General features: G+C 51.0%; 1 protein-coding gene across 1 annotated transcript in view; it reads left to right on the top strand.

Annotated features, from left to right (window-relative positions):
• Window positions 1-25,822, top strand: part of LARGE2 (LARGE xylosyl- and glucuronyltransferase 2) — a 305,710-nt gene that overhangs the window by 93,725 nt on the left and 186,163 nt on the right. Inside the window, exon 2 of the mRNA XM_085646702.1 lies at window positions 21,940-22,041. The gene's annotated coding sequence lies outside the window, so the exon portion shown is untranslated. The remainder of the gene's footprint in view (window positions 1-21,939; window positions 22,042-25,822) is intronic.

Raw genomic sequence — 25,822 nt, 5'->3', positions numbered from 1 at the left:
TTGGAGATGTAAGGGCAGGGTTTACCACGGGAAAGAGCCAGGGTTCCACATCTGTTCAGGCCAGGAATATCTTCCGGTGAGTATCCTCGCAGCCCCTGAGTAAACTGCCTTGTCGGAGCTGGAGGACGTTCACACAAGGCGAGAGGGTCAGAGCTGCACTTGGCCATATCCAGCAGGTCCTAGGCAGCCCACAAGATAAGTTAAGTGACTGATAAAACCATCATTCAAAAGCCGGCTCCCTAAAGTAAAAGCTTCTTGGGAACCATTAGCGCAGCCGGTCGCCCCTGAGTGTTTGCCTTGCCCGGTGTGTGTTTGATTACAAGAGAGGGGGATGGGAGTGGAGGAGTATGTGTGGGTGTGTGTGTGTGTGTTTGTGGGGGGGGGGGGGGTTGTGTGTGTGTGTGTGTGTACTTCCTATGATGTCAATTACTGTAATGCCACATGTGATGTCACACGCCGTGATGTCACGCATTGTGATGTCACGCGATATGATGTTACTTGCATACTGCCTAATTAGGTTAGTCCCCCCCCACTTCTTTTTAGGTCTCGCCTGACCCAGCGCATGCGCTGGTCTGGCGAGACTTATTGAGAGGGCCAGGGCCAGACTGGGAACAAAAATCGGCCCTGGCAAAGTGCTCAGCCGGCCCCCCTGGGGCTTTGCCAGGGCAGGTTTTCGCCGATTTTGTTACAGGGTCGATTTTGCAGCTATGTGCTACCAGGCTAGCCTAGAGCTACAGTGCATGTGCGCGCGCCGCGCTTGACCGCGATTACTTTCACTTTCGCGGCCGCACGGCCGCTTGGCATAGCCAATAAGTCTTGCTTTTGGGACCTTATAAGTATTTAGTTATGCAACTGTTGCATGGCTAAACACTTATAAGGTCCCAAAGGCGAGACCTAGTGGCTATGTCAATGCTTGTTTAGGACTGGTGCCCTGCCTGCAGACTCTTTTATCAGCCAATAGAAATCATGCGATGCAGGAGCCCACCGCTGCTCAAAACAAATGCGTCACCTGAGGATTCATTGGCCGCAGTGCGCTTGTAAAACCGAGCCTCCATGTTTGTCCATTTGTCACTGGATTACCTCCAGAAGCCATCTGAAGTGCCTCTCCAGTGCCTCAAAGCCTTCAGTCCACGTGTGTGCTGCCCATGCACCCTCCCTTTCTTCTAGGCACCTCAATGAGGTGATGAAGCTCATTCCCAGGTATGGCTGTGGAGCAGGAGCCTGTCCCCTGTCCCGTGTGTGCTCCCTAGGTGTCCGGTCCCGTGTGTGCTCCCTAGGTGTCCGGTCCCGTGTGTGCTCCCCAGGTGTCCGGTCTTGTGTGTGCTCCCCAGGTGTCCGGTCTTGTGTGTGCTCCCCAGGTGTCCTATCCTGTGTGTGCTCCCCAGGTGTCCTATCCTGTGTGTGCTCCCCAGGCGTCCTATCCTGTGTGTGCTCCCCAGGCGTCCGGTCCCGTGTGTGCTCCCCAGGCGTCCGGTCCCGTGTGTGCTCCCCAGGCGTCCGGTCCCGTGTGTGCTCCCCAGGCGTCCGGTCCCGTGTGTGCTCCCCAGGCGTCTGGTCCCGTGTGTGCTCCCCAGGCGTCTGGTCCCGTGTGTGCTCCCCAGGCGTCTGGTCCCGTGTGTGCTCCCCAGGCGTCTGGTCCCGTGTGTGCTCCCCAGGCGTCTGGTCCCGTGTGTGCTCCCCAGGCGTCTGGTCCCGTGTGTGCTCCCCAGGCGTCTGGTCCCGTGTGTGCTCCCCAGGCGTCTGGTCTCGTGTGTGCTCCCCAGGCATCTGGTCTTGTGTGTGCTCCCCAGGTGTCCGGTCCCGTGTGTGCACACCTGGTGTCCGGTCCCGTGTGTGCACACCTGGTGTCCGGTCCCGTGTGTGCACACCTGGTGTCCGGTCCCGTGTATGCACACCTGGTGTCCGGTCCTGTGTGTGCGCCCCAGGTGTCCGGTCCCGTTTGTGCAACCTAGGCGTCCTATCCTGGGTGTGCACCCCTGGTGTTGTTGTGTAGTTCCTATAAAACCTATACAGGATCTGTGCGTTCGGACAGCATATACTGTAGGATTGGTGTCGGACTGATTCTGAACACCCCTACCGAGTATGTTGGCCGTCTGTCTCGGCTAGCTCACAGTGCCACTAGAATCTCCTCTTGCCAAGGATACATGATAACCCTGATCCCTCAGGACCTTGGAAACAATACACCACTTTTCGCTTAGTCACTCGTGCTTACTTGGTCTGTTTTAGAGATGCACCGAATAAACAGGCCGGGCAATTTCAATAAGTATTTATTGAACAGTTGTTATTCTGGTGTAAAATAGATGAGTTGCAACAACCGTTGGACAGTAAAAGATATAAATGATTAGCAGTACTATGAAAGTAAACGGATGGTATGGCTCTACCATCTTGCAGTAATCATGAATACATACGAGTATATAAAAGACATGACACTAAAAAGATGCATACTCTTACGACGTCTCCCTAACTAGTGCACCTAGCATGTGTGTAGGTGTTAAGCCAAGAATCCCTATTGGATAAAGTCAACCCCATTACCTGAAGTGAGGGACCCCATCCTGGTCTCAAGTTGGACACCCCGCAAGGGATGTTTTAGACCACTGCGAGCTGGATTGTCTGCATGCAGGAACTTCAGCGTCTCTGGTCAGTGTGCCGGCTGGGAAGTCTTGTTCTCCTCTCCTCTCTCTTAGCAAGATATAATATATATATATATACACATACGTCTCACCAGGGGTCCCACCTCGCTGTATTACTGTGTCGGCCTGAAGATGACGTTGGCCATGAAATTTATACATAGATATTGTTGTAGGACCGAGGCGTATTGTTAAAGTCATGAGAAATGTAGTTATGCTTGATGGGGGAGATGTGTGGAGTATGTCTCGTTTGTCAAAATGTGTTCATTCTGGGAATGGACACAGAGATTCCCCGTCTCAGCCCAAAGTTCCAAAATGTTATGAAAATTGTACTCATTCTGATCCACATACTCATGGTTCCAGGATCGGGAGACCACCATTGTATCTTCAAGACTACTGTGTAAAGTACTAATGGTATTAAGTTGTTTTATATTTGTATCTGCAAGTCTTATGTATTTGCTTAAACTGTGTTATTTTATCTTTCGTCTTTTTATGCTTTCTTTTGTGTTGTTTTACATTTTTTATAAAGGGAAGATGTGTTGTAGCTTCTCCTTTAAGGGATAGTTCTGTCTCGGAATGTGATGACATGGGTTGACAGTGTACAAGGGACTGAAGGGACAGTTGGAGCCATAGCCTGCTGTCATCGCTGTGTATTTGGTGGGTGTTAAGAATAAACACATTAAAGAGACTATGTGTACATCATCATTATAATAGATATTATACAGGAGATGGTAGTCCCGCTGTGCTTCCAAGAATCCTCATGCATAATGTATGAGATTTCGAACTAGGGGAAACCCGCGTTCTGAATGCAGTGTCATAGCTAGGTAAAAGGTCAGTCCCTGTAAATCGTTATAAGTGTAATGTAGGGAAGAATATAGGTGAACGGTAACCAAGTTACCTGGGCCTATATTATGGTACCTGTATGGAATATAACACCTACTCTCTTCCGAATGGACGTTTAATTCTCAACGTACTACCTGTATGGGATATAACACCCACTCCTCTTCCGAATGGATGTTTAATTCTCAACGTACCACTAGGTTGACTAGATGCTGGTACACAAATACTCTAAAAGAAAACATCAGTTTTTGCAAAAAAATACTTAAAAATTTCTAAAACATTTTAAAGGTTAAAGAAAAATTGTCACTCAAGCCATAGCTCTAATGTGTCCGTAGGTATTGGTCGAACTACTACAAGCATTTGAAAGCCATGCATGCTCAAAAGAATGTCAATTTTGTTATGGAGTTCCAATTTTCTGTTTGTTTTTCGAAAAGTCGAATTTCTCCCAGCACACGATGATCCAAAATGAGTCAAATGTTTGTGTCCTGGCTGGTAGGCGCAACATTCTTGTTGCCTGCCTCCGCAGACGACGGTCCCTGTAACACGTCGCAGATTATGTCAATCGAGCACAGATGATCTATTGCACTGTCCACAACCGATGCTGGGGCAGCCTGTGCTCCATCCAAGGCCTGGGTGTCAGAGTAGGAGCCGATCTCCCTACCAACAGGAGCCGATACTACCTGTGGTGGTTCTAGGAATGCCACCATCAACATTGGAATACACTGGGGACACTGCAGAACTTGGGCCGTTATCGGGCCCAGTAAAGCATCAACGTCCGGTTGCGCACATGATGTGAGTGTCAGAGATCTAACATGCATTCTTCTCCGCAAAACATGCATCAGAGGACAGGTAAGATGCAGTCCATCCAGACTGGTCTAAATGACAAGAACCAAGACTCACTTAGTTCTCTTAGGCGAGGTGTGCCTAGATGTTGTACCCTGCGATCACAGTATTTTCGCTCCAGGAATACTTCTCTGGGAACAACTGCTCTCTAGTGTTCTAGGGCTTAGATACCCCTGGGTCATGTCGCGCTTTAGAAATTAGTCATTACATTTCATTTCATTTCAATCTCCTTGGTGACTGGGGCATCCATTGCGTAGCAGAAAAATAACAATCAGGGTACCTGTTAATAGAAACAGTATCAGCGGCAGTCCTCCAAAAATGCTTCCAAAAACGGAGTGTATAAAGTTTGGTATGACTCTGAGGACCGTCTGAAAGGTGCTTAATAGTCCGGAACCTATGCTCTTAATAGGTGGACGATGTCTGTCATATCAGACCTGTTAAAGATCCGATTTACCATTTCTGCGAAATGGAAGGGGTAGTTCGTACATATTAGCACCTGTATCTCTGCTGAAGACCTTGCGATCTGGAGCTCAAAAGGCCAGAGGACCCGGCTGACACCCCCAGAGCCAGACCAGAGGACTCGGCTGGCACACACAAGCCACTCAGTCTCTGATCTAGGAGGGCCAATGTCAACATGTCAACCCTACCTCCCAATTAGGACAGGTGGTTACTGTCCTAGTGGTGTCCTCTGAGAGGTACAGTGGAAGGCGCCCTGGCATTGCCTCCTGGGAAAAGATTTTTTAAAGGAAGCTGATAGGGGAGGAGTTGTAGGGGGGACTTTACCTGCATTAAATAGGATCAGAATGGAAAAGTGATGAGCGAATGGAAGCGAGAGATTATGGGAGAAAGACAAATAGTGAGAGGATGCCTGAGAAAGAAGTTGAGATTAGGCACGAGTAAGAGAATAAGAGATAAAGAAAATATAAAAGAAAAAGACAGAAAAAAGAGGGAGCGAATGAGCAAAAGAGATTGGCAGGGAATTATAGAGACAAAGAATGAGGGAGATATTGAGAAAAATGATAAAGGAAGGGAGAGTGAAAGAGTGGCAGAATAAGAGACCATGAAAGGGAAAGAGAATGGAAGAGAGGGAGCAAGAGCAGGCGGGAGAAAGCGGCGAGGGTCGGTGTGTTTTCCATTCTTCTGGTGAGAAGAGGCGGTCTTCGTCTCCAGATTGGTGCAGCCAAGCTTTGAGGAACACACAAATTTGATGCCCAGGTGCTGAGACTCCACTGTGGCCTTTTGAGGTCGTTGACGTCGTAGGTTCATACATCTCGTGACTGTTGAGGTTAAACGCGTTGATGTCAGTGTTTGGCTGGGCTTTGTTGAGTTCTGAGTGTAAATGACCCTAATGGCCCCAGTAAGGTGCTGGTTGGTAAGAGGTGGTTACCCCCAGAGCTGGCTTTAACTGGTTTGTGTTTCCTGCTGTGGCTTGATTTGGAGAACTTCATCTCATGAAACTAAACTATAGATTGGAAAATGTATCATGAAATATAAAATGAAATATAGACCACAAATTTACCATCGAAAAACACAAATAGGAAAAGGGCGAAAGTCGCCCAATATGACATTGGCCTAGAACGGCCTTCGCAAATATCTGCTGTGTATGGCTTGCCATACTCAAGGTATTTTATTCAGGTACTTTTGTTATGAGACGCTATTATGTTGTGTTTTGTTCTGTTGTGTTTATTCGTAAAGCGCATTGTCACCCGTTGAGATATCCTGGCGCTCAGCATGTGTGTGCCTGGCCCTGCCTGTGGTAGGTTGGGTAATCACCCGCGAGTGCATCCTTGCTCCGAGCAAGTGTGTGTGTGCGCCTGGCCCTGCCTGTGGTAGGTTGGGTAATCACCCGCGAGAATATCCTAGCGCTCAGCAGGTGTGTGTGCGCCTGGCCCTGCCCGTGGTAGGTTGGATAATCAACCGTAAGTGTATCCTGTCTCCGAGCGGTGGTCTGTGCCTGGCCCTGCCTGTGGTAGGTTGGGTAATCACCTGCGAGTGTATCCTGGCTCCAGGCGTGGGGGTGGGGGGAGGTGTGTGTGTGTGTGTGTGTGTGTGCGCGTGTGCCTGTGGTAGGTTGGTTAATTTCAAAGCCAGGTCTTCTGCTTCTTGGAGAATTCAAGAAGAGAGGAGGAGGCCCTGGTGTGGTGTGGGGGGTCGTTCCACACCGTAGGAGCGATGTAGGTGAGCACCGTCCTCCTGATCTGGTTCTGTGGATGCAGGCCTGGCTTTAGGGCAGTGCGACTGGTGTGGCCGCACTGACCTGGGGAGGAGGCGCAGTGTGTAGCAATAATTTACCATTTAAAAACACCTTCAGCAGAGTTCCTTCAGCTTATAGGCAGCAATAAAAATGCCAAGATATCTCTTGTAATTAAGAGAGATCGGTTTTGTCTAATGCCGGTTTTGATTTGCCATAAAGTAGCGCAGATGGTTAATATGCCTGCTGCAAAGAACGCAGACCACAGATCTGTATTTTATGTGGATAGCTGAGTGGATTACTGCTTTTGTCACAGAGATACCTTGTCACTGCAGTTCGTAAGATACAACCCTCCTATAGAACAGTTACTGTTATGAACTGTAAACTAAGAGCTGCATCGAAACTGTATAAAATAGGTCAGGGCGTTCTGCTTCCCCCACCCCTCTCTCCCCCAAGGCTTTCATGATCTATTCCTAATGTTGCTGAAAAGGGTTTGTTTGATTAAATATACATTCTTATTAGTAAACCAGCCTTTACCAGTGCTTTTAAACAAATAAAATGTATATGGGAGCGGGGCTTTCGAGAGATGAGGAACACTTTTGCCCAGTGGTCCGTCGTTGAGGCAATCCGAGGAGGTAGTCATGAAGGTGTGCCAAAAATGATTGTCGTACTGGGTGCCAACAGCTCTAAAGCTGGTCCTGTATGTATGAGTGCAATGTGGGTGAGTAGGACTCCTGCAGAGCAGAGGTGCCTGGGTGGTTGGTGGAAGGAGATGCGACTGTTTAGGTAGGTGGGGCCTGAGTTGTGGTGTGCCTTGAATATGAGAAATTTGAAATGAGTTTGCTTGTGTATCTGGAGCCAGTGGAGCTCCGTGAGGGGCGGTGTGAGGGGCGGTGTGAGGCATGGTGTGAGGGGCAGTGTGATGCAATTTCTATTTGGGAGGGTGAGGATGAGTCTAGCTCCAGATTTCCAGTCTTCTAGTGAGTTGCCTGGTAATCGGCATAGAGGGTGTTCTCACAGTCCAACTTGCTGGGGACGAGGGTGTGAGTGACAGTTATTCTCGATTTGCTTGAGAGCCATTTGAGGTCTTCCTCTGCATCTTCAGGTTGTGGAAGAAGGATGCAGGGATGGTGTGGACTTGTGCGGCCATGTTGAATTTGCTGTCTATGATTATTCCAAGACCCATGGGGAAGCGTTCTTGCCGAAGATCCCTTCTTTGTTGTTAGTGTCGAGCTTGAGAAAGATGGCTTTTATTCAGGTAGCGACTTCAGTCATACAGGTGGTGAACTTGTTTCTTGTGTTGGGGGTCTTATCCAAGAATGACTGTAGGAGTTGCACGTCGTATTCGTAGGAGGGCATGCTGATGGTTTGTGTTGAGGACCCTGGCCAGAGGGATCATGTATGCGTTGAAGTGGATGGTGCTGAGTGAAGAACCTTGAGGCGCCCTGCAAATGAGTTTGCAGGCTACCAAGAAATAAGGTGCCAGGCTGACCGCTTGCATTCTATCTGATAAGAAGGAGCAGATCCGGTGGAAAGCGGGTCCTTGGATGCTAATCTCGTGCAGGCGCTTGATGAGTATAGGGTGTCAGACCATTTCAAATGCTGCAGAGATGTCCAGGAGAGCGAGGGCTGTTGTGTCTCTTCTGTCAAGACGGGTATCATCTGTAGTGGCGATGAGTGCTGTTTTAGTACTGTGGTTGGGCCTCAGTAGCTGGTGGTTGTTGAGGTAGCCGGTGAAGCATTGGGTTATTAGTTTCTCCTTTGTCGGGTATGGTAGGAGGGTAGATGGATCTGTACTTGGAAGGTGTGGCTGGGTTAGAAAAATAGTTTCTTGAGCAGGGGCATAATGGTGGCATGTTTCCAGGTGTCCAGGACTGTTGCTGAATCGATGGAGGTGTAGAAGATGGATGTTGGTACTTTGCGTACCAGCAGCCCCCACAACCCCTAGCACCTTGAGACCCTCATGGATGAGTAGCCACGCTTTACAAGCCTCTTGATTGATTGACTGACTGACCGGTAGTCGTCCTTTGGTGAAGGTGTGGTGGGGGCAAGGGTCAGATGGGGCACCGAAGAGGATGTTCTTCATGGTAGTGATGATTTTTGACAATGGTGACTGCGAGCCACAACTTCAGGGTTCGTTCCTCAGCCATGATGGGAAGTTCTGTTGCAGCCGTGACCGGGTCCAGTTAAGGATCGAAGATGCTGTATATGGAGGTGATTTTGTTACAGAAGAATTCCGAGAGGTTGTTGCAAAGGTCTTGTTAGGGGGTGATGTTGCTGGAGGTGGCAGGAGGCGTGGTGAAATCTTTGATTTCCTTACTGCTGTTAGTGCTGGCGTCCATGCGATCTGCAAGAACTGTACTCTTGGTGTTCTGTATCTGCTGGTGGTAGCGTCTTAAGGCTGCTGTTACTATGCCTATTCTGTGGTGTCTGGACTCTTTCTTCATTTGCGCTCTAGTTGCTTGCAGTGGCATTTCATCAGCCTGTGTTTGTCTGTGTAATAACTGGCCTGTGGTTGGGCTCTTGCCATTGAGTTGCACTTGATGGGAGCTAGAATGCGGTGGTCCAGCTGTTGCAGTTCTTGATGACTTTCAACAAGTTGCTGGTGTGCTGGAGCCAATGTGCGGAGAAGATGGAAGCCCCGTCATCTTCTGTGATGCTTGCAGCAGGTTGTTCCTGTGGCGGTAGGTCTGTGGTGGTACAGGATGGGTATGCTGAAACTGATGAAGGCGTGGTCTGTCTAGGTCATGGTCTGTCCAAGTCATAGGTGCTGCACGTTGACTGTGATGCTGCTGATTGAGAAGAAAATTGGATCCAATAGGTGTCCAGCAGTGTGAGTGGGTTCAGCAGCGTGCTGCGGAGGCCAACGGTTGCAAGGTTTTCTAGAAGGGACGTAGAGTTTGGGTCAGTGTGGTCTTCTAGGTAAAAGTAAAAGTACCCGAGGAGTAGGAAGGTGCTGGGCTGATGATGAAGGGTGCCACAAAGTCTGTGATTTTCTCCAGCAAAATTAATGTGGGGTCCTGGGGGTCTGTATACAAAGATTCTGCCCAGGACGAAGATGGCTGTGTTGCATATCTTGAACGTGGGGTGTTCAATGTAGGTGGTGGTGGTGTCCATGTGGGTGTTGCAGCTGATGGTATCTTTGAATATGAGGACAACTCCACCTCCGGGCTTGTGCTGATCGTTGTGCCTGGTATTCTTATAGCCGCCAGCTACGGCTGTAGTAATGTCCAGTGCTGGGGTCAGGTTTAGCCATTTGTTCATGAGGAGCAGGTATGGTACTTGGCAGTGCAGTAAGTCCCATATCTCCAGGGCGTAGTTGGTGAGCAAGCGGGTGTTGAGGATCATGCATGAGAGTATGGTCTGTTTAGTCTGTGTGAGTGGGTGGCTGGTTTCTAGAAGTGTGGGTGACTGGGTGGTGTTGGCATGGGAGAGTGCATGAGGGCTTCCATGAGATGCATGTGAATGCTACTTCCGTACTGTGCGGTGTGGCAGCAGTGCAGCAAGCGGAGGCCAGGGTTGAGAGCACAGAGGAACGCGGCAGGTTAGCGGTCAGTAGGTGGAGAACCAGGGTTCCAGGCACTGGTGCGAATGGGCTTGCCTTTGAAGCACCTTTGCGCCCCAACAGTGTGTCTACGTTGCAGCTACCATTAAGTAGACCCTGGGTGGTGGGAAGAGCGTAAGGTGCCGTGGGCAGGAAGCCAGTGGTGTCACTTCCTGTACAGATGGATGCCCTGACTGTGCGATTGTTCCATTTTACAACAATAGAAGTAACTGCTCACCTATCCTCACACAGTAGTCAGCCACAGAATGTAAAATGATAGTTATTCGTAATATGTAATTCAGCCTCAGGACGTGGAAAAAAACTGCTCTTGCACAAGTTTGGGCACAGATACCTGGCCCGGCGCTCCTCATGCCCAAACCTGTGTGCGCTTACTGTGCTGCCGAGAGCCCTGCGTCCCTGGCACATCCTGTAAGGGAAATCTGAATTACCGACTCTGAAACTGCCAACTCCCCCCCGGTCTCTGTCTGAGCCACCACCACCGTTTCTTTGTCAGGAACAGCTCTCCTGGCCTCTTCCTGGTCTCTATCTGGAGTGCCCCCCAAGTGTGTGTTGTGCACCCTCCCGGACTATGTCTGGAATCCAGTACGTCTCTGGAGCACCCCCCTCCACCCCAACCCCTAGGTCGCTTTGCCTGTAGCGCTCCCCAGCCCACATCTCAGCTTCATAATCTGGACCCCTCCAGCCTCTGTCTAGAGTTCCACAGCCTCCGAGTCGCTCAGTCTGGAGCTCCCTCGTACCCCTAGTTTCTCTCACTGGAGCCAGTTCCAGTGTCTATCAGGAAACCTTTCCTCAACCTGAACCATGTCTGACATGATTGTCTGAAGCATCGCATCATTTCTGCTGCCTGGGTGCCCCGGCGGTCTCTGCAGCCTGGGTGCCCCGGCGGTCTCTGCAGCCTGGGTGCCCCGGCGGTCTCTGCAGCCTGGGTGCCCCGGCGGTCTCTGCAGCCTGGGTGCCCCGGCGGTCTCTGCAGCCTGGGTGCCCCGGCGGTCTCTGCAGCCTGGGTGCCCCGGCGGTCTCTGCTGCCTGGGTGCCCCGGCAGTCTCTGCTGCCTGGGTGCCCCGGCAGTCTCTGCTGCCTGGGTGCCCCGGCAGTCTCTGCTGCCTGGGTGCCCCGGCAGTCTCTGCTGCCTGGGTGCCCCGGCAGTCTCTGCTGCCTGGGTGCCCCGGCAGTCTCTGCTGCCTGGGTGCCCCGGCAGTCTCTGCTGCCTGGGTGCCCCTTGCGGTCCCTGCTGCCTGGGTGCCCCGGCAGTCTCTGCTGCCTGGGTGCCCCTTGCGGTCCCTGCTGCCTGGGTGCCCCTTGCGGTCCCTGCTGCCTGGGTGCCCCTTGCGGTCCCTGCTGCCTGGGTGCCCCTTGCGGTCCCTGCTGCCTGGGTGCCCCTTGCGGTCCCTGCTGCCTGGGTGCCCCTTGCGGTCCCTGCTGCCTGGGTGCCCCTTGCGGTCCCTGCTGCCTGGGTGCCCCGGGGGTCTCTGCTGCCTGGGTGCCCCGGCGGTCTCTGCTGCCTGGGTGCCCCGGCGGTCTCTGCTGCCTGGGTGCCCCGGCGGTCTCTGCTGCCTGGGTGCCCCGGCGGTCTCTGCTGCCTGGGTGCCCCGGCGGTCTCTGCTGCCTGGGTGCCCCGGCGGTCTCTGCTGCCTGGGTGCCCCGGCGGTCTCTGCTGCCTGGGTGCCCCGGCGGTCTCTGCTGCCAGGGTGCCCCGGCGGTCTCTGCCTGGGTAGCCCGTAGCTGTCTGCGGCCTTGGTACCGTGGCGCGGTCTGCTGCCTGGGAGTGATTTTTGTGCATGTATGTTTTTTGTTCATCATTAACAACTTGCAGAATGTCGTTTTATTCTTGATTTTACACATGCCCCCTGATATTGTGTTTTTGTGTTTAAATCAAATTTCCTATGACATACAGAAGGGTTTTCCAGGTTCTTGTTAACTAGGCCTCATAGCTATGTTTTTCAAATGGTGGTTTCTGCCTGCACCTCTCGCTGTTCATCATTTCTGCAGCACACAGTAAAGTAGAGTCCGGGTTTGTATGTTTCCATTGACACTGTTCTTCTTGCTGGCCTCGATTAAATCTCCCTAGCATGGCCACAATACTGGATCTTTCTTCAAGGATCTTCTGCTAGCTCACGTTGCCCTAGTTATTCTCAATACTTTGCTTTTAATATATTTGATAGACTATTAGTTGTAGATTCCTTAGAATTTCTACCAGGCGTCAGTCTGGATCCGGAGATTTTTCATCAGCAGTACCCCTGCACGTTGGTAGGTGGTGTCGGTCGGCTCCGCGTCCGTAGTCTGTGTTGGATGATGTAGCGGGACCTATATTGGTGCCACCCATGTGCGCTGATGTCAGTTCTTTCTATTTACACGCCAACCTAAACGCAGTTCCAGAGCGAGCTACCCCTAAGTCGTTTTTGGCTAGCCTTTTTTTACGTTTTTTCTTGAGTCTTACATTCCTGGTTGGTCAAGGATGTCCCAGTGTAAGACTGGCTTCCAGCCCTGCGGCTCCTGGCACTGGATGATGTCTGTGATGGATCTGCACCGTATGTGCCTTTGGTGTCTGGAGCGTGACCACGACCTGAAGTCATGCTCGGAGTGGTGGGCCATGAACCCAAAGGCTTTGCAGGAGCATTCATGAAAGCTGCTGGAGGCCTGGTACGTTACTCTCGTTCGAGGGGAATTGTCTCGGACGGTCTCAGAGCCACACTCCTTGTTTAACTCCAAGTCGTCGGGAAGGCAGAGTAAGTCACAAGAAGGAGTCAAAGAAGCACAGGTGTTCTTTGACATCTCCCCGTCCATCGGCCGACGCGATGCTGGACTCCAAGCGTCGTCGCTCTAAAGCTCTGACCCTCCCCGCTTTTCCGGGAGCCTGAGCGTCTCCTGCCCAAATACAAATGTTCTATGAGTTCTATGGGACCTGTACCTAATTTATGGGCATCCCGGCTCTGCTGGTGCACCTTAGCGCCCCACGGAGTGGGTTGGGGACCCTAGGCCTTTGACACCGGCGGCTTCAGCCTCTACTCCAGAGGGCCCCTGTTGATCCGTGTTCAGATCCGAATCGACACCAGTCGATCTCACTCGGCCTTTACCAAACCTCAATCCAGAAGACCACACTCCTGGCATCGACCGCGGCAAACTCATCCTCATCCCTGAAGTTGACACTGCGCCGGACCGACGTCGGCGCCGGAAGGGACTTTGGTCCCTGTGTTCATTGCTGGAGTTCAGTTTGGGCCAGAAGGTAGTGAAGAGGAATGGGAGGGGCAGCCGGACCCTTTAACCAACCAACTTGAAGAACCAGACTGGCGGATGGACCTGGGTGAGGCTAGTGGTCTGGAAACTTCCCCTGACAATGGCTTGCTTCCCCCCCTACCGTGGCTATGGAGGAGGGAGCTTCCTATGCTGCGGTGGTGAGAAGGGCAGCTGAGGTCCTCGACCTTGAGCTCCCTTTGGTGGAAGTCAAGGACTAATCTCCTGACAGAGGTGGTTCAACCTGCGGCTTCCACTCTGAACGCCTTTTGCCCTCCAATGAAGCCCTCACCGATGTCCTTCTGGGCACTTGGTCCTGGACCAGCACAGGGGCTTCTATGGACAGGACAATCGCCACCGCCGGCTCCGGATGACCCAGCGTTCCTGACGCAACATCCCTCCCCTGAGAGCTTGGTTGTCCAAGCCTCATCTTCGAAAAGTGCATTACCTTCTGCTCCCCTAGATAGGGAATCCAAGAAGCTGGACCATCTTGGGAAGAGGATAGTTTCTTTCACCATCTTGGCATTGCGGTCGGTGAATACCACTTGTCTTTTGGGCCGATATTCCCACACTATCTATCTTATTTCCATATTCCCATCCTGCCTGCCCACAGACTTTACTTACGGTTCACAATGAGCCATGAGTACCAGTGTCCCTCGGGTGTTCACGAGCTCATCCCAGGCTGTCGTCTCGAGCCTCCAGACTACAGTGGACCTCCTGCACTTGCTGGGCTTCACTATCATCATGCCAAAGTCACACCTGACTCCCTCTCAGACGCTTCCTTTCATTGGAGTAGTTCTGGATACAGCACAGTTTTGGGCCTATCCTCCCGAGCAGCTAATCCGGTATATTCAGGATATGATACCTAAGTTTCAGCCTCTATCCCGGATTCCGGGAGAATGACCCTGAGGCTTCTGGACCTAATGGCCTCCTGCATCCTGCTGGTGGATCATGCCAGGTGGCGTATGCGGGCTCTGCAGTGGGACCTGAAGTTCCAGTGGGCACAGCATCAGGGGAATCATTCGGACTACGTTCAGATCTCAAAGGGAACTGCGCAGCAACTGCAGTGGTGGCTAACGAACCAAGCTTGGATCAGCGGCAGATCCTTCTCCCTTCCCCTACCAGATCTAACAGTGGTGACAGATGCGTCACTCCTGGGATGGGGCGGCCATCAGGGAGAGGCAGAGATCAAAGGCGTCTGCTCTCCAGCGGAGTCCGTGCTCCATATCCACCTGTTGGAGCTCTGGGCGATCCAACTGGCACTGAAGGCATTCCTTCCCTCTCTCAAAGGGAAAGTGGTACAGGTGTTCACAGGCAACACTTCCGCCATGTGGCACTGCAACAAACGGAGCGGGTGGGGTCGTGGACCCTTTGTCAAAGGCTGTCCGCCTCCGGACATGGCTGGAACATCAGGACATGACCCTGGTGGTTCAACACCTGGCGGGCTTCTTGAACACCAGGCAGAATAACTCAGTCTTTGGTGCCTAGTCGATCACGCATGGAGTCTTCATCCGGAGGTGGTGCAAGGTCTCTTTCAGCGGTGGCTAGAATCTTGGTTTGATCTGGTCGCCTCCGAATAGAATGCGCAGTATCAGCAGTTTTGCGAGTTGGAGTTTAAAAGGCGGTGCCCACTCGGCTACGCTTTTCGTCATGAGTGCAGCTTTGGCCTCCTATACGTCTTTCCACCTATACCACTTCTACCCGGAGTGCACAAGAAGCGCGAGCGGGCTCAAGTCATTGTTGTAGCTCTGGACTGGGCACAAAGAGTCTCATACCCCGACCTTCAGAGCATGCCCATTGATCCTCCGATCAGACTGCCCCTTCGGGAGGATCTTCTTTCGCAGCAGCAGGGGAGGGTTCTTCACCCGATCCTGTCCAGTCTCCATCTCCTTGCGTGGCGATAGAGCGGCAGCAGTTGACCGCTGTCGATGTATGTGATGTCATCTTGGCAGCCAGGCATCCCTCCACTAAAACGGTATACACCTGTAGATGGAAAAGGTTTGTGGCATGGTGCACAGCAAAGGCTGTTGATCCCCGTTCTGTCCCTGTATCAGAAGTTCTCTTCTACATACTTTCTTTGGCCCAATTTGGTTATAACCTTTGTGTGCTCCCTTTTGAGCCTCCTTATAATTGTATTCTCAGGCTTCTGACTCTCAAACGGCTTTTCATATTCCCATCACCGCTGCTCATATAGTGATCAAGCTCCAGGCTCCGTCTCTCAAACCCCCCTACCTGTCTGTCCATCCGGATAAAGTGGTGCTTTGAATGAAAGCTTCATTCCTTCCTAACGTGGTCACGCCCTTTCATGTGGGACAATCTATCACTCTGCCCACCTTTTACCCTCCCCTGCATCCCTCCAAGGAGGAGGAGAGACTTCACCGTCGGAACCCAAAATGTGCGTTGTCTTTTTATCTTGATCATACCAAAGACTTTTAGGTGGATGGTCAACCCTTCATTGGGTATGTGGTCGCCAAGAAAGGTCGGGCTGTGCAAAAACGGACCATCTGTCGATGGATTGTCCTCTGCATTAAAGTCTGCTATGCATTGGCGAAGAAGTAACCTCCCTTGGCGTTGCGTGCTCACTCCACTAGAGCAACAGCGGCAACCACTGCGTTAGCACACGGAGTCCCACTCCTTGATATCTGTCAGGCAGCGATGTGGGCATCCCTGCTCTCATTTACCAGGCACCACTGCCCGGACAGCCAAGTCCAGAGGTACAGGTACTTTGCCTGTTTGGTTCTCTAAGAATTTCTGGTCCGATCTTGGTTCACAGATCCTCCTCTGGAGAAGGTATTGCTGGGGTATCTATTCTAAGGTAGGAAATCTACAACGAATTGCCTCTATCGGATGAACAAGTTACTTACCTTCAGTAACGATGTATCTGGTCGAGACGTATATTAGTTGTAGATTCCTCTGTGAAATGATTTCTATTGATTGGGCCTTCCCTTCAGGGCCCTAGTTGCGGCGCACCAGTGGTCAGTGTCTTGCATGGCTCTGTCCTTCTGACGTGGAAGGTCATGTTAAGAACCAACAGCGTGCATGGTCGGTGTCTATATAGGTCCCGCAACGTCATCCGGGAGCCGACGAAGGACGCGGACACGACCGACGCTCAGGAGTACTGCTGATGAAAAATCTCTGGATCCAGACTGACGCCTGGGGGGAATTCTAAGGTAAGGAATCCACAACTAATACATGTCTCTACCAGATACATGGTTACCGAAGGTAAGTAACATGTTCATCTAGTTGGTCCTACCATCTCCTAGCTTAGGCTGAGCAGAATCAATATTCATGCAGTGGGATAGTGCTCAGTTGCTAAGGCAGTATGATCTTTAATAAAACACTGTGCTCCGATTTGCTGAGAATGTAAATTTTATTATCATACCAAGAAGACTTTGCAGTTTTAGCGATTTAGCATTCGTAAGTAGTGTATATAAACCCTCGATTGTGGGCGAGTCAGAGAACCTGCTGTGCTGCTAGGGTTGCTGTCCATTTATCTTTTGATTTTGCTACCCACGTGGAACCAAGAATATTTTTGCACGGTAATGTTCTATTTGCTGACACCCTTCATGACAGTGACTCGGTGCGTTTGCATTTAACAATTCTGTACCATATCTTTTGAATTTTTTTAATACATCTTTTACATTTATTCCATTGATCTAGAGCTCAATTTTGAAGTGTGTTCTTCCTTAAGTGACTGCATTTTTGATGGGTTTGGAGGTTCCTTATCTTGGGGACACATTGCCTCATTAGAAGTGATGTGTAACACCATCTTCCATTCATCAACCTGCAGGCGTTCTCTTGAGGTAATGTTTTGGGGTGCAGAAATGTTGGCGTTCCCCACGCTGTTTGCTGCCGAGGTCTGGCACGAATACTGCCCGGGTTCCAGCAGCGAATCCCCGCGCATCCTGAGAACACTGCTTGAATGAAACACGGGCGCAAAGTAGTCGAGCAGGCGGTAATGGGGAAGAGAAAGTGGTAAACTGCTCCTGAGAAGTGGTTTTCAAGTACTCCCGTAGCCCTCGCGCATTGCCGTCGTCCAGATACACTGTCAGTCATATGAATCGCTGACCTTAGATAGCGTGATGTAGTAATCACTGTGTATACTCACCACTGTAGGCTAGTTTGAGAGAGTGACCCACCAGGTGAGACTGATACTCTCCATAATATTGCCCACCCCCGCCCCCCGAACAAAGAATGAATATACCATAGGAACGCTGGAGTACCTGGGTGGTGCTGGAGACTGGAGAAAGCAGAGGTTCTCAGAAGCGTCCTTGAGGTAAGTTACCAAGAGGCAAAACAAACTCACCAGAGGTGCACACAAAGGAAGGCTGACTGTGAACTGGGGCAGGGTTCAGAGAAACGTCCGCAGCCTCTTTATGCTGGTCTTGATGGTCTTGACCTGGAATTTCCTGTCTGATGTGTTGACACCATCGAATTTATGTTCAGGGACAACGGCGCCATCTTGGATTGGAAGAAGATACTGAGATACTTGCTAGTGACTTCAGGCTTTGGCTGGTGTATGGGACTAGCGTTTACGATACATCTACCGATGTAGTGCCAGACATAGGTACGTCGTCTGTGGACATGCCGGGAAGTGCCAACTTTCTGTTGTAACTTACCCAGAAAATTTGTAAGAGCAATATTTGCTCCAACTTTACATTTATTGAAGACATAATGTCAGACCGACACTCTGACCTGGTAGTGGCAGTCGGCCGTCATATCCTTTTGGGGTGACATAAAACTCACAGTGGACAAGAAGGGAGTGGTTTCCCTTTCGCTTCCGGATTTGTCAACTGCATTTGGGACTGTTCACCCCCACACGCTACCGTAAAGACTCCATCTCCGATTATGTGAAAATGCTCTAAAATGAATTGCTTTTTACCTCGGAGACAAGCTAAGTGTAGTTTACCCATCACCCACATAAGCAACTCACACCCAACACTGTGGCCCCCTCAGGGGTCCATCAAATTTATAATCCCTCTTTCATTCAAAATCCACCTAGCCCCTTAACAGGCCTGATTACACCATTCTACCCCACATTTCAGTTATGCAGATGACACACAAATCGTTCAAAAAATGGTGGGCCCGGTAGACCTCTGCAACTCCGAACTTGACGATGGCCTACATGGCATAAATACACGGATGATGAGTAATCACCAACGCTCTACAATGCGGACACAAAAATCATAATATGCGGACAATAGCAACAATTCCAGCCTACAGTCATATGGCTCAAGGAACTCTAGACCCATCCAACAACCTCAAGGGAAGTCGGGAACCCAGGGTAACCTTTCATTCAGACCTTTCCTTGAAACCATGTCCGCTACATCACAGAGAGTGCCTCCTACACAATGAAAACACTGCTTCGCATCTTAGAAACAAACACTACAAGCCGTCCTCTCTCTTGTAATCTCCCAAGATTGACTATGTCAACAGCCTACACATTGGTGCTCAATATGCATGAAATGCAAAATACAACTCGTCCTAAACGCTGCCACAAGGCTCGCGCCACCTTCACCCAAGAGAACACTGAACCCCAGCCCTGCAATCACTCCACTGGCTTCCTATAGCTGGAAGGGCGCTGTCCAAGGCACTCTGCGTTGTCCACAGAGCCTTCTAACGAAAAGGACTACTGCAAGTGAAATTCAGGCTATAAACCCTGACCAGGATGCAGCGCTCCAGCCTTGCACCACAGATCACATCACCCTACCATGAGACATCCGCAGGAGGTAAAGCTTTCTCAGACTAGCTGCCAACCTCTGGAACTCCTCACCAGCCAAGATTCGAAGCTCCCAAGAACAGACCTACTTCAGGAGACACTTGAAAACATAAATATTTCCAAGATAACTGCATCATCCTACAATGCTGAGATAGACCCAGGAAACTTAATCACACCTTGGAGTTGAGTCGACTGTTTACAGCTCACGGACGAAAAACAATTCCGCCAGTACACGTGTCATATGGAAGTAGGTTATGGAGGTCTGACTTGCAGTTAGTACATACTGTTGTCCATTCATATAGAACCCTTCTGGCCCATCCTAATACCATAACACGCTGCGGTTGGCATTTAACTATAACTCGTCATCCTATAAGACACATATGCTACAGGTTGTGCCCATCAGCCAGTAGTGAACCAGTCAGAGGACTCTAGTCGACTCCACCACTGCAGGTCCCAACTAGCTGCATACAGCGACCAGATCGTCCCATTTCACGATGTCACCCACATTTGTGATGATGGTATGAAAGCCCATCCCAGGAGATTCCCCCCCCCCCCCCCCACTACGCCTGCTCAGGACATAGACTTCAAACAAGATATATGTTTGAACGCCCCAGTGCAGTAGCCGAATAAGGAGTCTGATCATGAGAAGCACCAGCAGAGCTGCTCAGAGCTGCTGAGAGCTGCCAGGTTACTGAAAGCCATAAACTGTGCGTCTGTCTCTAACCCCTTCATCCATCACAGTGCTAAGCGCTGCGTCTCATAAGATGAAACCACACTCCAGTGGACATCACGCATGACATGGAATCTCCTCCAATGTGCGATAAATAAAGAAGACTACACAATCCAGCCACATACCCTGCATGGCATAGCTTACTCGATTTGGGAAAAAGGGGGTGGTGATGGACAGAGTTTCTGAATGATGCAGAATACTCTTACCAAGTCAAGAGATCATGGTTTTGATCCATCACCGTTTTTTAGCTCACTGCACCATCCCAGCTCAGAACCTGGCTACATGCAAATTAGTCTGTACCTGTCCCAGTGCATGATGGGAACAGGGCAAACCAAACTACCAAGCCAATTCTTATACTGGGAAGGAAACAAGCTTCCGGGGACCGGTTTCTGGCATCACAGCCTTCATCGGCCCGGCTTGCCTGAATCCTGATGGTGCAATGAGCAAGGGACTCACGTCTGAGCATACCCTCCCACACTGAGTAGCCGAATAAGGAGTCTGATCATGAGAAGCACCAGCAGAGCTGCTCAGAGCTGCTGAGAGCTGCCAGGTTACTGAAAGCCATAAACTGTGCGTCTGTCTCTAACCCCTTCATCCATCACAGTGCTAAGCGCTGCGTCTCATAAGATGAAACCACACTCCAGTGGACATCACGCATGACATGGAATCGCCTCCAATGTGTGATAAATAAAGAAGACTACACAATCCAGCCACATACCCTGCATGGCATAGCTTACTCGCCATGTATGCAAGCGCTTCAGTGCAACACATAGAGGTAATAAGTGCTGTATAAGTGCTGCACTATAATGCACTGCAGTACAATGCAATTCATCTTGCACTTCTGCAAGGAGGACTTGTCAATCTAGTTGACTTGCGAGTATTCACATAGTTTCTGACACCCAGGCTGTCTGCTCTGGTTCCTCTGGCCCCGCCCTGCAGCATTGGGCCTCGGGCTGTGCCCCGTAGCCTCGGGCTGTGCGCCGTAGCCTCGGGCTGTGCGCCGTAGCCTCGGGCTGTGCGTCCGTAGCCTCGGGCTGTGCGTCCGTAGCCTCGGGCTGTGCGTCCGTAGCCTCGGGCTGTGCGTCCGTAGCCTCGGGCTGTGCGTCCGTAGCCTCGGGCTGTGCGTCCGTAGCCTCGGGCTGTGCGTCCGTAGCCTCTGGCCCGTGCGCCGCAGCTGCAGGCCCTGTGCTGCAGCCTTGAGCCCCGTACTGCAGCCAGCAGCCCCTTGCTACCGCCATGGGTCCTGCACTGCAGCCTTAGGCCCTGCGCTGCAGTCACGGGCCTCTCGATACAGCCACGGGCACCTCGTTTCAGCAACGGGCCCCGCGCCACAACCACAGGCCCCGCGCCGCTGCCTCAAGTATGGTAGGGGAAAGTAGTGGTAGGGTGGGGTAGGGGGTGGGGGTTAAACATAAATTAATAAAATCTTACTTCCCAGAGTACGGCCACCGCCTCTCCTCCATCCTTTCTGTTTCTGGATCCCGGCAGCACACATGCTCCCAGACTCGCTTAAGGCAATCCCGACGCTGCTGTCACCAGCATGACCGCACTGTTGTTTTTGTTCTGAGCGGCCTGGTTCGGCGCTCACACAGGGAGTGGGAGCCAGTGCATGTTCTCCATCTGACTGTGCAATACAGCCGGGTGGAGAAATGCTAAGTGCGCATGTCTGTTTAGCCGGCCCAAGATGGCTGGCTAAGCCGTCATGTGCGCTTAAGTGCATCAACCACTCCTCCTCCTGCTCGTCACATAGCCCAGCCCTGCCCTAACCCGGCTGTTACTAAAAAATAAAATCGTAATAAAGTAACGTAATTAATGTTGTGTTAATATCATTTTATATTTCCCTCTTGCACCTAGTGGGGCGACGCTCCCCCGTCTTAGAGGAGGAGCCGCCGCCGACTGTTGCTTGTTCTTTGAATCCTCCTGTCCAATGTTCCTGAAATGGTCCATCATGTGAACAGTCAAGAGCCGGGGCCTGATCGCCCCCAGTGCAGTCACTTGTGGCCACAGACAAATATCCTGCAATCCCTTTAAACCCCGACCCACAGTTTTTAGATAGAATGGAGTCTCCTCCTGTGTCACGCTGATGCTCTTACGGCTTGAGGTGCGTGAGTGTTTTCAAGGTTTGGATTTTGAGGCAGGATACCTGGTTGTAGAAACTCTACTGATAAATTGATTGTATCTATTGTGTTACAGATGGAAGCTGACCTGAAGAGAAGCTGGTGCTGACCCCACCCCCTCCCCACAGCACAGGAGGAGCCCGGACGGAGGCGCATCATCCAAGTGGACCCCGTGACGGTAACGTCCCTTTGTACGAAAGCTTGTGTTCACTGTGTGCGGCAGGCAGAGAGGCCCTTAAAGGCATGGGCAATGTGTGTCATTGTCTAGGGCCCCAACCTTTCAAGGCCCCCCCTTCCAGGAACGTTAACTTTCTCTCCATCTAGTTCAACCTCTAGCCTCTGTCCCTACCTCTGCCCCTATCTCTGTCACTGTCTTTACCTCTGCCTCTGTCTCCACCTCTGCCTCTACCTTTGCCTCTTCCTCTACCTCTGTCCCTACCTCTGTCCCTACCTCTACCTCTGTCCCTACCTCTGTCCATACCTCTGCCTCTACCTTTGCCTCTTCCTCTACCTCTGTCCCTACCTCTGTCCCTACCTCTGTCCCTACCTCTGTCCCTACCTCTGTCCCTACCTCTGTCCCTACCTCTGCCTCTACCTTTGCGTCTACCTCTACTCAGGGCTTTAAGTGGGATGAAAAAACTGGGGGGTCTCTAAAAGGGGCGTGTCCAATGTAGTTGAGGGCGTGGCTTAAAACATGTAAGCTAAAAGTCTGTGTTTAGCATAGTGTGCCGCCCGACTTGTATTTTGCTGCTTCTGTCACTGCTTCCAGATATGATACAACAAGTAACATCGCACCCACAAGAAGTCAGGAATATTGGCTTTGTCAATGGTTGTTAGTTGCAAAAGATAAATAAGAAGCAACTATGGCTTGTATATAAAATTGAAAAAGCTTCCACTTAAAGCCCTGGTGGCAACACGACAATGTTGCTGGTCCTGAGTTTAAAAAAGAGAAGGGAAATCTAGAGAGAAAATGACTATCTTTAAAGGATTTCCCTTCCCCTACAACGCTCACCTGGCATGACGTCATGCCGTAACTTCTCCACTAGTGAGAAGTGCCCAGTGTGAGCACGCGTACATCGATGTGCCTGCTGTTACTACAGTCCGCCTGTGCCAGGGCACAAAACAGAGCCCGATAGGGACCCGTTTCGAGGCCCCCTTAAAAAAACTGGTGAGACCCGGCCCACTTAAAGCCCTACCTCTACCTATGTCCACATCTCTGCCTCAACCTCTGTACCTACCTCTACGGCTGTCTCTCATTGCCCAGTGACATCTTAAGGATTTGTGGGGCCCTGAAAATACATATTTCAACTGTTTTTGTGTGGACCCTGTTTTTGAAAGTTTCTTTGGCATCATGAGACCTACAATTAGCAGAAGATGGGCTGTAAAATTACGAACCAGGGCCCCAAAATATGTCTTTACAAGGGCCCCGAAGACGGCACTGATATCGGGAGTGCCCTCAACTTCCTTAGAGCCCAACTCTGTCCCCCAAAGTCTTCCTTTCACTCTCACTGGGGGAATTCCCGCCCTCATCCGTCTCGTGTTTGGCCCCATAAATATAAGAAACCTTTTGCGACCAACGCAAAGCAAACGAGTCCGTCCAAATGGGACGGCTTGGAAAGCCAAGCAAATACGTCACGGACACCTCTTTTCCAATGGCTGGCCACCGTTTAGTATAAACGGTGACGCCAGCCAATGGAAAAGAGGGGCGGGGGCTTAATGCCCCTTACAGAAAATACCACAGCTCATTAAATCTCGCCAGCGAGACTGCGCATGCGCGCAGCCTACGCCAGGCGAGACCTAAAAAGAAAGTGCTCTAGGTTAAAAAAGAGCGAGTGGCGCTCGACACCCCTCCACCCCCCCCCCCCCCTTCTTTCTCAATGACTAAATCAGATTTCACCTTTGGTCATTCCATGTGTGTTCACAATAAAGAAGGGTTATTCCTGGTGGCCAAAAGGGAACAGTGGTGAGCTGCTCGTCCTCTTTGGCCCCTGACAAACATTGATGTCCTTCTCGAAACTTTATCCAAGATAGCCGAATAACTCCTCTTTCGTTTTGTGTTTGAGGTATGGGCATGGCCACTGGAAATATGCAATTGTGCGGCCGCTGCGTTTTCCACATAAATATTAATTTGCCAAATAATCCATCACCTGCTGCATAATCTGCAGATTGTGACAAAAAAAATGTTGTTTCTACCCCAGATGGTTCAAAAGTTACTGAAAACGCAGCAACATATGTAGCCGTACGATGCAAGGCCCTTTGCAATAGTTGGCTATCATCTTTCTATTGCTTATTTCTATGTTTGGGTGTTAAACTGGTGCTAATGAGGTGCAACTAATGCCAAGGCAGTGTTAACCAGTCTAAAAATATCCAAATAATGAAGTGATACTATTATAAAATGTGCTGCATTACGCCGCATATTTTGGCATTTCTAGCCGCATAATTTACTGTACCCAGCCACCTAATTTGGCCCTCCCCTGCCGCATAATTCTAGTGGCCCTAGGTATGGGCAATCTTTTTAACAGATGTTTACTCAAAAAATAGATAATGCTGATGTATGTTGGGTGAGTCCTCCAACGATCAGTTACGTAATATACTAACCAAGGGTGATGTGTTACCTGCTCTGCATTGGATGTACCACAGTTTATGCAGTAACTGTACTACGGTGAACGTGTGATGGGTGGTACAGTAACTGTACCACGGTGGACGTGCGACAGGTGGTGCAGTAACTGTACCACAGTGGACGTGTGACAGGTGGTGCAGTGATTGTACCGCAGTAGACTTACCACGGGTGATACAGTAACTCTACTGCAGGGGACATACCACAGGTGGTGCAGTAACTGTACTGCGGTGGACGTACCACTGTGGGGCAGTATCGGCACTACGGTGGATGTACCATGGAGGTGCAGTAACTGTATTGTGGTAGACGTACCACGGGTGGTGCAGTAACTGTACTGCGGTGGACATACCACGGGTGCGACATGCCACGGGTGATGCAGTAACTGTACTGCGGTGGACGTACTATGGGTGATGCAGTAACTGCATTGCGGTGGACGTGCCATGGGTGATGCAGTAACTGTACAACAGTGAAGGTGCCAATGGGTGGTGCAGTAACTGCAGTGAAAGTGCCACGGGTGGTGCAGTAACTGTACTACGCTGGACGCACCAGAGTAATGCAGTTACTCTACCGCGGTGGACATGCCACGGTTGGTGCGGTAACTGTACCATGGTGGACGTCCCACTGGTAGTGCAGTAACTATACTGCAGCAGACGTGCAACGGGTCCTACAGTAACTGTACCGTGGTGGACGTGCCACGAGTGGGGCAGAAAATGTACTGTGGTGGACTTAACACAGGTGATGCGGTACTGTACTGCTGTGGACGTACCACGGGTGGTGCAGTAACTGTACCGTGGTGGATGTGCCACGGGTAGTGTAGTAACTGTACCATGGTGGATGTGCCACGGGTGCTGCAGTAACTGTACCGTGGTGGATGTGCCACGGGTGCTGCAGTAACTATACTGTGGTGGACATGCAAGAGGTGATGCAGCAACTGCACTGCTGTGGACGTGCCACAGGTGCTGCAGTAACTGTACTGTTGTGGACATGCCACGGGTGATGCAGTAACTGCACTGCGTTGAACGTGCCACGTATGGTGCAGTAACTATACCACTGTGAAGGTGCCAATGCGTGGTGCAGTAACTGTACTGCGGTTTACGTACCACTTGTGTGGCAGTAACTGTACTGCGGTGGGTGTACTACGGGTGCCGCAGTAACTGTACTGTAGTGGACATGCCACGGGTGCTGCAGTAACTGTACCGTGGTAGACGTGCCACAGGTGCTGCAGTAACTGTACTGTGGTGGATGTGCCACGGGTGCTGCAGTAACTGTACTGTGGTGGACGTACCACGGGTGGTGCTGTAAGTGTACCGTGGTGGACGTGCCACGGGTGCTGCAGTAACTG

Source organism: Triturus cristatus, chromosome 3_1 (assembly GCF_964204655.1).
Source record: "Triturus cristatus chromosome 3_1, aTriCri1.1, whole genome shotgun sequence".
NCBI lineage: Eukaryota > Metazoa > Chordata > Amphibia > Caudata > Salamandridae > Triturus > Triturus cristatus.
The sequence above is the reverse complement of the archived record's forward strand: the minus strand, read 5'-3'. Positions and strand labels throughout refer to the sequence as shown.